Here is a 15,880-nt window from a genome sequence, read left to right as displayed (position 1 = left end):
GGCTTTCTGAAGGTTCCATGGGGTCCTCTGGCGGAGGGGTGAGGCAGGTTCTGTCAGTCTCAGGGCGATGATCCACCCATGGAAGGGACCAGTGAGCAGAAGTTCAGGAAGAGAAGCAAAGGAAACCCTCCTGCCTCCAACTCCTGCCATTTTGATACCCGTCTCATCCCTCCAACATCACATCTGCAGTCCTACCTTGCTTGCCTACTCAGTTGTTTTACTCTCCGTCATCTCCTGTGCTTCCAAGTTCCCAAAGCCTGACACCACTCATACTGTCTGGGCTGGGGTATTTCATTTATCCCCTTCCTACTCAAATGTCATTCTGCTGATATTGCAGAATGAACATTAGTATGGGGACTTGTAATCAAGTTCAAGTACGATAAGTTTCTCCATAACCATATATAAACAGGACGTTAACTTTCATTCTGTCCCCAAAAGATGACACATCAGATCACAGTGCTGGTTTAGCCCGCCTGTAAATGAGAGAAAGCAGCCATGTGCACAGAGTCATCTGAATCCCCTGTGACAGCCAACAGATTAGTGTAGTCCATATAGCTACTGATCCAGGCCACCAGAGTAAATATAGTACAAAAACATACATATAACCCCTCTCAAATCTCTAATCAACTGCTAGCTAATTTAGGAAAAAGAACTATTCCATGAAATCTTCATCAGACATACAGTTAAATGTTCTAAGGCTGCCCACCTTACAAGACTTCTGCTATTTCACTCTTCAATACTTCAGCTATGCTCACATTTTGCTTTCCGTAATAATCAGACGTGCATTCTCAAAGTATAAGACATACGATGTCAACTTATTAGGCTTTGGAAGAGAATCCCCTGCACTTACACATATATCTTGGTGAGACTGTTCTAAAAGAAATTGGTATATTGAAAAATCCATCCAAAGCTGATAATATTTACCTAGGATATGCAAAAACTCCTGGGAGACTTGTATGCAATTTCTGAGAAAAATCAATGATTGCTGATGGAGAGATAAAGAGGAGAGATACTTATTTCTTATAAAATATATTAAAAACCTTGCACCACTCCAGGAAGGCTCATGACGTTAAGTATTTGCAAGTAACCAGTTCTCTTAATGAGGTATATAAGTACTTCTGATTATCTTGCACACTGTATATGGGGCAAATAATATCCCAGGTTGTAATTTCCATTTCTTAAAGGCTCCCACAGACATATTCCTCAACCATCTGTTCTCTGGGCCCAACACAAACGGATGTCTGCACCGTGCCCTACCTGCTGGGGAGAGGCAGACCGCTATCTCTGGCTTCATGGCATTCTGCTTGCCTCCCAAGAGAGGCATTTTTTCAAGGAATTAATGACTGCAACGAGCCATCATGCAAAGCTATAAGATTATGAATAATACAGAGAAAGTGAATGAGAAATGAATATTTACTATTTCATATAACACAAGATATGTAGGCCAATCAATGTTGTGATGGCTTCCAGGTAAAACAAACAGAAGAAAGTATAAAACAATTATATTGTGAAGCTCCCTGTTACAGGTACAACCAAGACCCAAAGTATAAATTGATCCAAAACAGAAGGAGAGAAATTCATGGAAACCACGTCCACCACCTGTTAAAAAAATAATCTGCATGCAGCCTCTGATTTGAGATGTCTGTAAACCATTACTTGCCAGGAAAGAGAAATATATGCCAAAGACATATTCTATATGTGCAATGTTTCTTACCTTCACAGGTTACTGTCACAGTCAGGATGCTGGGGTAGGCGAACCTTTAACCAAATTCAGAATCTTGGTTCTTATGCTGTCATACTCTTTTTGCAAAACTGTACACTTCAAAATGAAATTAAGTGATTTTAGAAATTGTTTGTTTAAAGAAAACTCCACAGTCATGTGCCTGGGGACCAAAAAAAAAAACACCCAACCATGGGATTTTCTGTTTTTTACTGTACAAATAAACACCTACAAATTAACAAACAGAATCACTGCATTTGGCCTGTATTTCAGCAGCTCTATTAATATTACTTCACTGATCTCCTCTTTGTGCAAGGACAGTATAAGACCAAGATGAACTATTAACCTACTTAGTGACACAGGACCAACTGCATCTTCCACACCTGCATGCACAGTTCTGAATCCAGTTCAGAAGTACCTTAACATTTCCAGACCCTTCTCTACCTCTTGTTACTTCCTCTTTGGTTTTGACCCCATTGGCTTAGTTTTCCTTCTATACACTGTCTTACTCCTTTCTCATCATCCTCTGAACCCTATCCGCATTTAAGCATTTGTCTTTTATTTACGCTGAACACCTTGAAAACATCTACTTCGCAAGCCCAGTGACCTCCTCCTTTTAGCTTTTAGCCTGATACCCCTCTACTTTGAATAAACTTAGTCACTGGACACTGTGGTCTGCTCGCAAAAAGGAAGAGTGCAAAGAATATTAATTTGGCAGAAAACATCACCATATCAATCTAGTTGGATGCAACTTACCACTCAGTAAAGAATAAATTCTGTTAATCCTTGTGCTTTTTAGTGATGCATATACACAAACTAATCCAAAGGATATCTATTGCAATTTATTACTTTGAATTCTTAAATCTATAGTCTGGAATTATTTCTGAGGAATACAATTTTTAAAAATTACTACTTTACATATATTTTTAAATATTTTGTTTTGCTAAATGATATTAAAACAACACCACATAATCTTTTTAAAACAAAGACCATACTTAGTTTCTTGCCTACTGCTAACAATGCATTTAATTTCAATGTATGGAGCTGAAAGACAGAACTCCAAACTATGTATTCCCACTAGCTGCAGATGCTGCTAGGTTAGCATCATCAAAACAAGAAATAAAGATGTCAGTGTTGCTAGACAACCACTCCTCTTTTTAACCCTACTCATGGCTAAAGCTGTAACAGCAAAGAGGAAAATTTACTGGATAAAAATACATTTATTGTGAAGTTACTTTTCTAATTCATGGTCAGCTTAAGTCACACTCTAGACTAGGTACTTATTAGTAAGAAAGTTACTCAGAAGGTTTATGTGATATAGTAATTTTATTACTGCATTGAATTGACGTAATATCAATTAAAATACATTGGGTTTAAAAGTAATTTTTAAGACATTTTCATTAAAACATATATATGGGACTTTAAAAAATGTTTATTTTATATCTATCTATATTTCTGATACGCTAAGTAGCTGATAGTGAACTACTGCCTTTTCCCTAGTAGTTTCTATTAGTAGACACAGAAGCCTGATAAATTCAGTGAAAAAGTTTGATGCTCTTTTAGGTCACCATATCTCCCTTAAAAAAGTGCTGATTGAGAAATTTAAAGTACTCAGGAGCTGACAATTCCGAAAATTCCATTATAGTAAACACTTTAACTCATCTCTGCTTGAACCAAATTGCCATTGGTACTACGGTATAATCATTTAAACAGCAGTAAATAGATTAAGTAAACATGATCAAGTCTGGATGGAAATTATACACATGCTGTATTATCACAAAAGATGCAAGTGCTGATATTTCGGTATGTAGTATGACAAAATAAGAGCTCATATTTACATTCTGGAAGATTAAATATATTTAGCGTGTGAAACCAAGCAGAAAATCTTGAACATTTAAACTTAGCTTGGAGTACTTCGTCATTTTTCTATAGCATCCATCAAGAGAGGAATCTAAAGGAAAGTCAATTACATATTTATGACAGATGTAGAAATCTTCAGCTCTTTATATCTTGCTGAAAATTGTCCAGAATTGTCCTTTTCTCTTCCCTCCAGTCTGTATCACAATAGATATATCTGATAAAAACAATTTTGATCCCCCCTCCCAATTCAGATTTACGTAAGTCAATAGGTATAAATATCTAAAATATGCACTCACACTCCCTCTCTCATACATGGACCCAAAATGAAAAATAATTATTTCGGTAGCTAAAACAATAATACAGTCCAAGCATACTTTTAAAAAATAGATTAAACAACAACTTTTAAATCAAGTAACACAGTCTCACTCAGTCTAAGCCAATAGCGAAATGAAGAAGCAAAAATCATTTCTAAAGTTTTCAATGAAATCTCTCTTGCTGGGGAGAATCTCTCTCTCTCATTAAAAATGTGATTTGCAACCAATATCTTTATTTAACAGTTCGACACATTAATAACATAGCATTTTCTACTAAATGTTTGCATTCAATTTTGCAATATAAAAAGTAAGAAAGGCTCTGTGAGCTATCACAGATAGGATTTCCTTCTACCAGCTCTTAGAAAAAACAGTGCACAATAGAGAGAAACTTCCTTCATCTAAAGTTTGGTCTTTGTGCAGTTGAAGGGCAAGGGACAATACAGAGGGACTCAGAGTAGCATGAAAAGTAGTAGGGGAAAAAAGAGGGAAAGGGCCTGAGTTGCCTCACTGCTCCAACATTTCACAGCAGTATGGTGCACTTTCCAGAGCAAAGTCCAAGAGACAAGATGAAAATGAAAGTGCATTTGCAGGAGGCGTACAAAAAATTAGCTTTGTGCTTGTGCCTTGCCTTTTTTGCACAATTTTTTCCCACTCTCATTTGCAAACTGAGAGAAAACACACTGTATTGAGATTGGATTCATTTTGCCTGGGCCAACTCATTCTAAAAAGATTTTATCATCCTGCCTCTCATCTATCCCATTGAAAGCACCGAACGTTCACCTCTTCCACTGCAGTATGTGAAATGACCTCAACAAACACTTTAGAAAATCAGGTAAAAACACATTTGCATCTTGAAATAGGCCAAGCAAAATCAATTCTGCACAGACCAGGTTTACTAGATGCAGGAAAACTGAAAGCCTGTGGGTTTAATCTATGAAATTATACATGCTCAAACAGGCATCTCAGACAGTAAAGCAGCTCTGCCAGAGCATATAGCAAATGTTGCTGGGTGGACTTTGAAGTTACGCGTTGCTCTCTTTTTCCATAGGAATAACAAAAAAGTGTTTTCAAATTAGAATCCAGAATCCATAATTCAAGTACTCTATTGTAGTTTCCAGCCAATATTACAGGGCATTAGAAGTCTTCACTAGATCAGCTAGTTGGATTCCATATTTCCTTTTGTGAAGACCGATATACTCACTACTACGACTCCAAGTAAGGATTCAGAAATCTCATTCAGAGGAGATACGCATGGGAGAGGGTGGGAAGAGATGAGCAGAAACTTGTGATAAAATTATTTATCGATTGAATTTCAAGTTTCTCTTTTTATCTTGTGGAAATAGTGAAGTTTTTCTTTCTCCAGGTAAGAACATAATCCTGAGGGGCCCTTTCTACATGTAAATCCTGTATCTGCTGAGGTCACCAGCAGCTTTGCCAACAATTTTAATAGAAGTAGGTTTTCACCCTTCATGTTTAAATTGATCTAATAGTAATAGCTAATAAAGGTCAGTTGCTGATTGTCTGACTGGGAGGATTAATATTCCAGTCTGTAGAAGGCTTAATCTCCAATATAATTTTCTTTAAATATAAATTGCCCTTTCAATTTGAAGAAAGGATTTAGATGTTAATTATAAGCCTGAATATTTTTCATAATTCTCAAAGTGGTTGCAGCTGCAGCAAAAATTTAAGGAAAACAAATAAAGGGATGAATTACTGCAGTTACTGCTAAAATGCAAGCCACATCTGGGAAACCCTTTCAGGTAAAAATCTATGCACAGTTAGAAATTTGCAACAAACAAACCCAGCAGCAACATTTATTGCAAATAGCAATGCTTAGTAATATAGAAAAAGGAGCAAAGATCTTCATGAAGACCAAGTCAAGAATTTTCTATGTATTTTTTTCTTGTGGAAAAAATACAAATTTTCTTAAACAATTGTGGTCGATTTTTAAAGATAAATATTTTGTCAACCACATTCAGAAGTTTTATGTTGTTTCATTGATGAAGTGGCAGATCCTTAAGGCTCTTTCATACATAAGATAGGCTTTAGAACAAAATAAAATTTATAAGCAAGCAAACCAAAACTGTCTTCGTTTGCTAACATCATTAAAAATGAACATAACAAAAAAGCAAATAACTTCAAATTGACAAAAAGCAAATAACAAGAGGGAGAATCCTGAAACCTCCATCTAAATGTAGGGAAGAAGTACGGAAGCAGAATGAAAGGACAAAGAACTCCTAGTCAAATTTGCTACTCAGTTAATTGTGAAAACCCTCGCATAGGAAACATATACTCCGTTCTAAACAAACAAACATAACATCATTCACAGAAGAAACCAAATCACAGTCAGCTGAGAAGTGCCACAGAACCAGGTGAACAGCAAGAAGATAAATTCTAGATAATTACAAACATGATAACTGAAAAGCCAGGGAATAGAACACTTCAGAGACCTCACAGGTTTCTTGGACGTTTTGAAATGTGGAAAAGCATTGGCTCAACAAGCTGATGTGCCAAGATAGGGTAGAACGAAGACTAAGATTAGTAAATTTTATATGAATGGATTTTAAAATTTCAATTGTGTGTTTTAAATTTGTACAGATCCTATTTTAAAAATTAGGAAGCAATAATTACAATACTGCAAAAACTTGTCCCCATTCCTCGTTTTTCTTTAGAAAGACCATATATTCAAAGTCTGAAATATTGATATTGTAACATTAAAACCAAGCTTCATTTACCAAACAAAATTTCATTTACCTAAACAAAAGAAAACTTATGTCGGAACCTAGAGACATATCAGCTTGCTGGGAAATTAAGAAAGGATTTTTTTTGAAAGACAGTAGCCAAAGAAATGGAGCATTAATTGCTGAAAAACTTTAAAACGTCTCCTGATATATAATTTCTGACTAGGAACTGTAAATCATTTTTAATGCAGATGGGCTGTTTCTGGAATTCAATGAAACAAAAGTATCAGCTAAAGAAAACCAATGAAAAGGAAAAGCAGTAAGTTCTCTAAAAGCCTAAAGTGAAAGGGATCACCCATGCAAGATGTTTAATTAACTTCTTTTATTAAGTAAATTTACTTTATTAAGTAAACTGGTCACAGCTACTGTGGGTCTTATTCCCCCAGGCACATTGAGTACCATGCAACAGAGCTACGACGAATTAGAAAAGTAGGTTGCTGCAACACCTGCTGCAGCGGTGCCTGGTGCGACAGCCCCTCTTGTCCATCCCTGGGGAACACCACAGTCAACGTTCATTAGGACAGCTACAAGGCAGTCTCGAAAACAGGGATGTCTGCTGGAGTCGTACAGATAGAAATCTTTGGTAGCAGTGTTAACAGTCATGCTAATAACGGCTTTTGAGTAATCATACATTTTTTGCAAGGCCAATAAAAGTTGGTTTGTTCCGATAGCTTCCTGAGTGTAGCTCTTTACAAGCAGTAATTCTCATGAGTGTCTGCTGTCCATTCCCTGCAACTAAAACACCTGCTGATAACAGATTTCATCCCAATGAAAAGCAATACATTTTCAGCTGTATACTATTCAAATTAGTAGTTATTATTTCCGAAGTATATGTGGAATTAAAACTGTTAAAACATCTAACATTAATGCTACCATTAAGAACCAGCTATATTCATTCAGGCACCTGGTTTGTTTGAAACAGCTACAGTTACGGGACATAGGCTCAGGTAAGGAACGGGTAGTAAGTAAATTCTGCAAAAGGCAAAAAGAGAATACAATCCAGAGTAAGGTCAAGCATCTGGAAACTGCCAGACCAACTGACCAGAAGAACTCCTCAAGTAACCCCGGTGCTGGACAGAAGGACCAAAGATACTCAGGCTTAGGAATTGTTTCCTCCTGACCAGAACAGCAAGAGCAAATAGCAAGCGTGCTCCTCCGCTGCAAGCCATGGGGTGCAAGAACAGCTCCTCACAACAAAAATTGCTGCCCTTCCTCATCTATGAGGTCACTTGAGCTACGGCTGAAGAAAACTATGTTGGAAAGGAAAATACAATGCTGTTACAAAATAGTAGACGATTCTGAGGTTTGGGTTAAACTTCTGAGACTACCACCAGGCTTATATAAATTATTAACTTTTACTTCTGGCTCTATACACACACCGAGGTTGTTTTCACTGATATTATTTACATGAACACCTCGATACACGATGCACAAGGACAGGACAGAAGTAGAACTCGTAGATGCCACACCTATCAGCCATTTCTCAAACTGGAAAGAAAAGTTAATTCTTTTTATTTGATATGTTTAAAAAAATCAAAAAGAAAAATCAAAAAGAAGCATTTTTAACACTACGACAGAACATCCTACTCACGGGTTTTCAGATTTTAAATTCTGTGGATATCATAGTTAACATGACTGGGGAAAACTCTCCAAGAGTTCCCTGTTTAGGGCAAATATACAGATATTTCTTTTTAATCTTTAAAATAATAATCCTATGATAATCCTATAATCCTATACCATTTATTAAAATTAAGATTGTACCTTTTGCAGTGGAAAAAACAGATGCATATCCACTCAGCAGTCAGGAGGAAACCGGCATCAGAATATGCATGACAGGAGTAGAGCTGCACTTAAATCTCACCCACATTTCAAGCAGAAAGGTAACTGAAAGAAGCAGTCACAGGCTATCTAGTAGATGTAGAGGCCCAGTCCTTGTGAATCTGGAAAGACTAACACTACTCTTTCTGCTAGCTCACATTTGTGAAAATTAAAACTGACATCTAAATGTCATAATTGGGAAAGGCTGAGAAATAGCACACTCAAAATTGTCATTATTAATCAAATTGTCACTCTCTTTACACCTCTTTCCATCTCTGTCATTATATATGATTATATTCCTGATACTACAGACTGTATTACAGCTGCTGACTGGTCTGCGCAACAGTCTAACATGGAACCTTTCCACAAGATTCCCTGAACCACAATAAAAATAGCTGTACTGCATTTGGTTTAGATAGTCAACTGCATAATATATTATTCATTTTGGCTGCTATTCTTTTTCTTTAATAGTTATTGATTATTATAGCATATTGCAGACGAAAAAATATTAGGAAGGCAAAAAATCCCCTTTTATTAAAAATTTCCCCCTTATAAAATTCAGTTCCTATTTTGCCAGATTCTAACCAGATTAGCTGTGATTTTCTATGCTGAGTACCTGCCTGATACAGATTTGGATTTGTGTGTCTCTGTGTGTGTCTGTGTGTGTGTGTGTGTGTACGTACATATTTGCACATGTGAAAAAAGAAGAAAATATATTTTTCCCACTTTAAAGGCAATATTGTAATTCTTACACAAACATATTCTAGTGTATCAGTGATTTACATTAGTGACTTAAATTTTCTGTTTGGTGGTGAGAAATGATTCTATGATTAGTACCTCCATAAAAATTCACCCTATGTAAACTTAACAATTTCTCAGTTACTACAGCTCACTTCAATTTTGTAAGTGAAATTCCCTGAAGATTTGCCAGAACTAGTCATTTTTCCATTTGGTACCACAGAGCATGTTCTTCCTGCACTTCCACTTTTATCTTTGGCCATTTTCTTTTTTGGCCATTTTCTTTCACCAGGCTATTTTCTATATTCTCTGCATGATATTAATAAAGCCTAATCAAGACGTCAGTAAATAAGCCAAGAAATGAAAGGACATTCAGTGACAACTTTTACAGTCATAACTAGCATAGTAAATTATTACGTGGCATTGAGAATGTGGTGGAATCTTAGGCCAGCGATATTTATGAGAATACGATGCACGCTGCACAAGCCTGACTTTATTAGGAATTGGTAAGTAAAGGCATTTAACACTACTAATTTCAAAACTGCCAAGGACTTAAAATTGAAGTTACATACAAACTGCTAAAAAGAACATATTTCTTCATTCTACAAAGCACACATGGTGCAGAAAAATTAAGCATTTTCCCATTTGATAGTTTGAAGCTAGCGTTTACTGTCATATAAATCAAAACTAGAAGAAAGTGAATGATTCTAATTAGACAATTTATTGATCCATTTAGATTGTTTCTAAAAGCTATTTTAAGAGTATCTACAAAGAAGCTCTCTCTTAACATGTATGTTTATTTAAGCTTAGGAATGGATCAATTAATTTACAACGAATGAAGATACGAAATGATTTTGACATGAAAAGTAGTAGAGGAAAATAAATAAATATAAAATAAATATAATTTAATGCATGCAAACAGTATAAAAAAGCAGTTTTTTATTCTATTCAAATGTTTTAGCTGAGGAAGAAGTCAGATAACCACTGCTCCTAGATTGTGAAAATATATATTGTAACTTAATTTATTTTTATATGCAAAAAGAATACCTAAACTAAACAAGTGTATTCAGCTACTGGACATGTACTCCACTCAAGTAAGCTTTTTTTTTTTTTTTTTTTTTAATATTAGGCATTTCTTGGAAGTTTGCTGAAAGTCACCACCACTAAAAAAAAAAAAAAAAAACACTGGACCTTTTTGGTACTATGCCTTTAACATTCAAGCTCAATTGATAAACAAACCTTTTCCCATATCCATATCCTTCCTGTGTCAAACAAGAGTGGCTGTGCTGAATAAATAGCCTAAGTTGCTGTTACATTTCTGATATTTATTAGCTTGATTCCTTAATTGTTAAAATCTGCAATTCTTCTACTATTTATTTATGAGACTTTTAATTAATACCTTTAAAATTCCAGGCAACGTTGTTTCACATTTATCCAGACTAATACACAATACATTTCAGCAAATAAAAAGTGAAGCTGCCTAACAACTTTTTAAATTACTATTCAAATGCATATGTATACAATAGCAGCAAGATCTCACAGCTGTATGATTAAAAACGTGGCACTGAAGAGATCAGTGGTTAAAATGCAAGCTTAGGCCTTTTGGGTGCACTGAGACTTACACCTAGCTATGCTATGCATGTATGAAAAGAACATACCCTTTAAAAGTTTTGAACTTTTACACTAGCCACTTCATACTAACCAGTTTTCTGAAAGAGAAGGGTTTAAGACATATGGCTCATTCCTCTAGTGACTGGGACCACAATTAGAAAAAGGAGAATAATAAAATGACTTGCAGAGCTTGACCATTCTGAACACTGCTAAAGATGAGTGAGGTTCCTCCTGCTTTTGAGAAGCTTTACAAAAATGTTTGCTTGAGTACACTCAGTACAGACTGGAACTACAGGAACATGGATATCGCTTCTCCTCTTTAAAGGAAAGAAGCCAACCCACTCATTTGTAGGTTGTGATCATAGGTTTCGGTTTTTTCCTGTCTTCCCTCAATGAAAGAGGGGAAGCTTGTTAGCTTGCTGTTGCTCACCAGTCACTTGTCAAACAATTGCAAGAAAAGAAATATTTTTAATAAAACTCCTGTATTTTTTCCCATAATTTTTCCGCAAACTTGCCTTTCACAGATATCATTTCCTAGGGATAGATCTTATAATGGATATCATGCTAAACTGCATACAACTCAAAGTGTAAAAGCTAGCATTTCAAATACCAGTGGGGAAACCTGCCTATAGCATCTTTCACTTTCTTTCCTTCTTTTTCCCTTTCTTCCTTTCAGTTACTTTATCTTAGCACTTTCCTTTCCAAATTTCTATTTTGTTGCCTTGTTGGATGATACTGAATACCCATGGGACTTCATTCTAAAGTCTAGTTACCAGAAAAATTTTCCCCAGCAAACCAAGCCTATCATGCTGAGTATAAAGTCAAAGATAAAACATCGAGAATAGTCTATTTTTATAATAAGGGATCATCTGAAAATGAAACTTCCCTAGATCCTGAGGGGTAGCCTTGAGAGCACCATAGTTTAGCAGCCTCCAGGCAGTCACAATGAAAGACTATAGTCTTGTATTAGGAGACCTGTAGGAAGCAAAGAAAAAGGATTTCACTGACTTCACCTTCTCTTCTCAATCATTCCTTGTTTTCTGCTGTTGAGACAGGAAGTTGAAAAGACATAGGCTGGTACAGTCCATGCTACTTTATAATCTCACAAGGCAGCATTTCATGCAAAACCTGGTGGGATGTTGCCCTTCAGGCTTTACCTTAACACAATCCACGTGCCATCTAATCTCACCCAGGTATAAGGCAGAAGGACATGCAAAGGCATAAATACCTCAAAGATAAAAGGTGGAAGGAAAAAACAAGCCTGCTGATGTACAAAGTGCAAAACAGAGTATTTGTTTAAGAAGAGTGCAAGGAGCAGCCTCATCTTCCTTACTTTTACATCATTTGTGATGAAATTTCTGCATGGAATTTATTATTCACTATCCTTATAAATATGTACCCATAGCATCTAAATACACTGGCAAAAATATTAAAAACATAAATTAAAAAAAAAGGCGATGACTGAAATCCACACTGTCATGATACTCAACAGCAAGATGGATGCTAATTTACAGTTGAAAGGAAATTCAACTAGAGGAAGATAAGAAAAAGGACTTGAAAATCTTTTAAGCAGCAAATGTTTAAAATCTTTTAATAATACACAGAAAGAGAAAGATGTGATAAATATGACCAGGAAATGACTGAAAGTTTAACAGAAGTTGGAAAGAGGAGACAAGAAAAACAAAGATTGAACTAATACTGGTGAGAACAGCAGTCAGGAAAAAAAGGGTGCTCACTACTGAAACAGACTGAGGTCTACTAAAACACTGTTTGCTAGGATGAGGAGCAAAGCAGCAAAAGAACAGGAAAGAGAATAATTTTTGAAGGAACAAATACAGGTGTGGAGTTAGGCAGTGTGTGCTGCATGCAAGAAAAGATTAAGTGAGCATGACAGGTCAGTTCATTAAGAAAGAGATAGTATGTGTGCTGGTAAAACTAAAATAGAGTCAATTTATATAACATCCCCTTAGGGAAAGATTATAAAGAGGTTCTTCTGGAGGAAAATTGAGATACTATTACAGATCTCCCAAATTAAATGTAAGCACATAGAAAACATGTATTGTTACTAGAGAGACAAACAGAACCAGGATGCGTGTCATTCTGGAAGACTAATTTTCCAGGTAGAAAAAAAACGCAGCTAACACTGATATTCCAAGATATTTCTCAAGGTTGTACCCAACAAATTTCTTTGCCTTCTGTTAGACTGGCTTTGGTATATAGCTGACACAGGATGGAAAAGTGGATCACAGAAAATATTCTGAAGTGAAGCACTAGACAGTTGATTCAGACAAAGAGCAAGAAAGGTACACCTTGGATGTCAGAAAAAGTATACGTGAATAAGACTTATTAAAAGAATTTCTGTAATACAGATAATTCTTACAAATCAAGATAGTTAAAATTTAGAAGTGATATTAGAACAAAGAGCAGTGGCCACATTTGGAAGGTGATCAGGAAAAGCTAAATAAACGCTTTGCCTTTTTTCCATAGAAGAGTGATGAAACAGAATTTGAAGCATCTGTGTACTGAAATGGAAAGATCCGCATTGATGTGGAAGCAAAAGTCAAAAAAGAAGCATAAGGGAACCTGGGGATTGAATAATCTCCAATCCAGATTATGAAAGAACTAATATGTGACATTGTAAATCCATTAGCCAAATTTTTTAATTACATTATCTAATCCAGTCTGGTACCGCATGACTGGAGAACAGAAAACTACTACAGTAAACTATAATAAAGTTAGTTAAGTAACTGCAAACTACTTAGTTTGGCTTCAGTAATATGAAATCTTCAGGGGAAAATGGATAGATTTGAGGGTAAGTTAGATAAATTCAACTACATGGATCATTCCAAACTAATCTAATATCTCCTTCCCCTAAAAAATTAAAAAACTTATTTTAGCACTGTAGCTTCAGAAAATCAATTCAGGGAGGTGGAAAAAGCCAGTGTCTTTAATTTTGACCTTAATAAATGCATGAAACTAATCCTATGATATGCTGTACACCAAAGAGATCCTTCTCCCAGCCCTATGCTTCCTGTTCCAAATCAGCAGATATTAAGCAGATAAAAATATATTCACTTGACACTGAAATTATCCCCTTAAATTTTAACTGTACTAAAAAGACTGACCCTTTGAACATGATGTCATGCTGACGAGATTATTCTCTCACTGCTACGCGTAAAGGATTGGGTATGCAGCAGGAAAGCTGGAAATTTTTAAAAGGCTGAGACATAAGAAGAAAGAGAGTCAACAGAAAAGAAATGAAGGACAGATGAGAAAGCTGGGTGGAAGAAGAACAATCAAACAGATTGCTTCTCTATCCCTAAATAGGGAAGGCTTCCTTAGAAGTAATAGTGGCTTTAAACCATTCCAGCGTTGAAAAAATATAATCTCTCCTTCCAGTGGTTGCCCTATTTCTGGATTTTTTTTTTTTTTTTAAACAAACCCAATTGTCCTTTATTGCTATGACCTCAGAGGCTAGACTCCAGTCAAATCGGGCATCCCTGTGTGATTACTCTGAGCTCTCCACAAGTCTCATGCAATTAAAAGCATCAATACTGGCACACATTAATGACAAAAGTTAATGCAAGGGCTAATTGAGACCATTTCCCTCACAGACCATTTCACAACATTAATAACACAGAAAACAGCCATTAATATGTAATGAAATTTCCAGGATGCATGGGCTATCAAAACCAGGTAGCTGGAACCCTTCTTCACACTTTTTAACCTCTCACTACCTCTCGGAGCCCAAAATAGCTACTGTGCCCAGCAAGACTCTGTTACTGCTTTCCCCTACGAAAGAGAACTGGCATGGCACCAAGTATCAATTCTGCCAGCAACCAAAGCCAGCTCAGTGAAGCAAGCCGCGTTTTCTAAGCTTTACTGATTAGGGAGAAAAGCAAACAACAGATAACCATTAACCTGTTCTTCTGTTGTGCAGGTATGCAAATATTTTGCTAACTGCAGATACCAATTCCTCGTTTACACTAGGAATTTCAAGCCTCTGAACAACTTATTTTAGAATATGGCTACGTTCCTCTTATTGATAGATCGGTTTCATTAACAAAAGAAAAAACTGCATTTTTAATTGTTTCTGAATCTTTGCCCACACTGCATCAGTTGAAAAAGATTCAAAGTGAAAAATAAAACTTGCTAATCTGGGGTTGAAAAAGGCACTTCCACAATGTTGTAGGGAGAGCGCTAAGGTTTAAGAGAAATATCTTTGTGCCTAGGATCTTACCCAGTGCTATGTAAACAAGAAACAAGATGCACATCTTCCAAGAGATTTATAATTCTGGGCACCTAACTATCCCAAATTTCTGGAACACTTAGCACTACCCAGCTACTACTACATTTAGCTGAGTATATCTTTGGGTGAATGCACGAGCCACAGGGCACTTCTAACACTTTAAGTAAACAGTAGATAACCACTTGTGCCAGCCTTGTAATGATTATAAAGCTGAAGTAAGGTTTTGGAAAGGCATCCAACTTATCTTAGAAGCCCCACAAATACCCCTCATTCAACTATCTGTTCCCTTGACAGCCACAAACTTCTCCCACCAAACCGCAGCCAACATTGCCAAGTGTGTCCAGCTTCTGCTTGCAAATTGTAATCAATAGGCAAATAACAAATTATTTTATATAAAACATCATAGTGCTTTAAAAAAACTTGGCAGCTATGGGCACATTAGAATGCAATACAACTTTTATACCTTCACAGCATGTGTCTAAGAAACAGCTATTCTGCAAATGTTAATTAAGCCTCACAAATTTTACTACACTGAGGCACTGGTTCATTCGTGAACATTTCATATAGATTGCCTGACCATCTGTGTTAATTCTTCAGTTTTTCCATTGACAAATCCTGTAAATTTTAAGCTCCCATTGCCTCAGCATTTTCTTATTTTCTAAATCATACTTTAAGGGTGTAAAAAGTATTCAAAAACCCTAAGTATTTTCAGAATATTTTCCACATCCAGAACCTTTTTTTTTTTTTTTTGGGGGGGGGGGGGGGAGAAATCAGTAAAACACTGGACTTGCTGTTTTCAGTCTGTATATGTGTAATCACTTCTCAAATA

Source organism: Struthio camelus, chromosome 7 (genome assembly GCF_040807025.1).
Source record: "Struthio camelus isolate bStrCam1 chromosome 7, bStrCam1.hap1, whole genome shotgun sequence".
Taxonomy (NCBI): domain Eukaryota; kingdom Metazoa; phylum Chordata; class Aves; order Struthioniformes; family Struthionidae; genus Struthio; species Struthio camelus.
Note: the sequence above shows the minus strand (reverse complement) of the source record.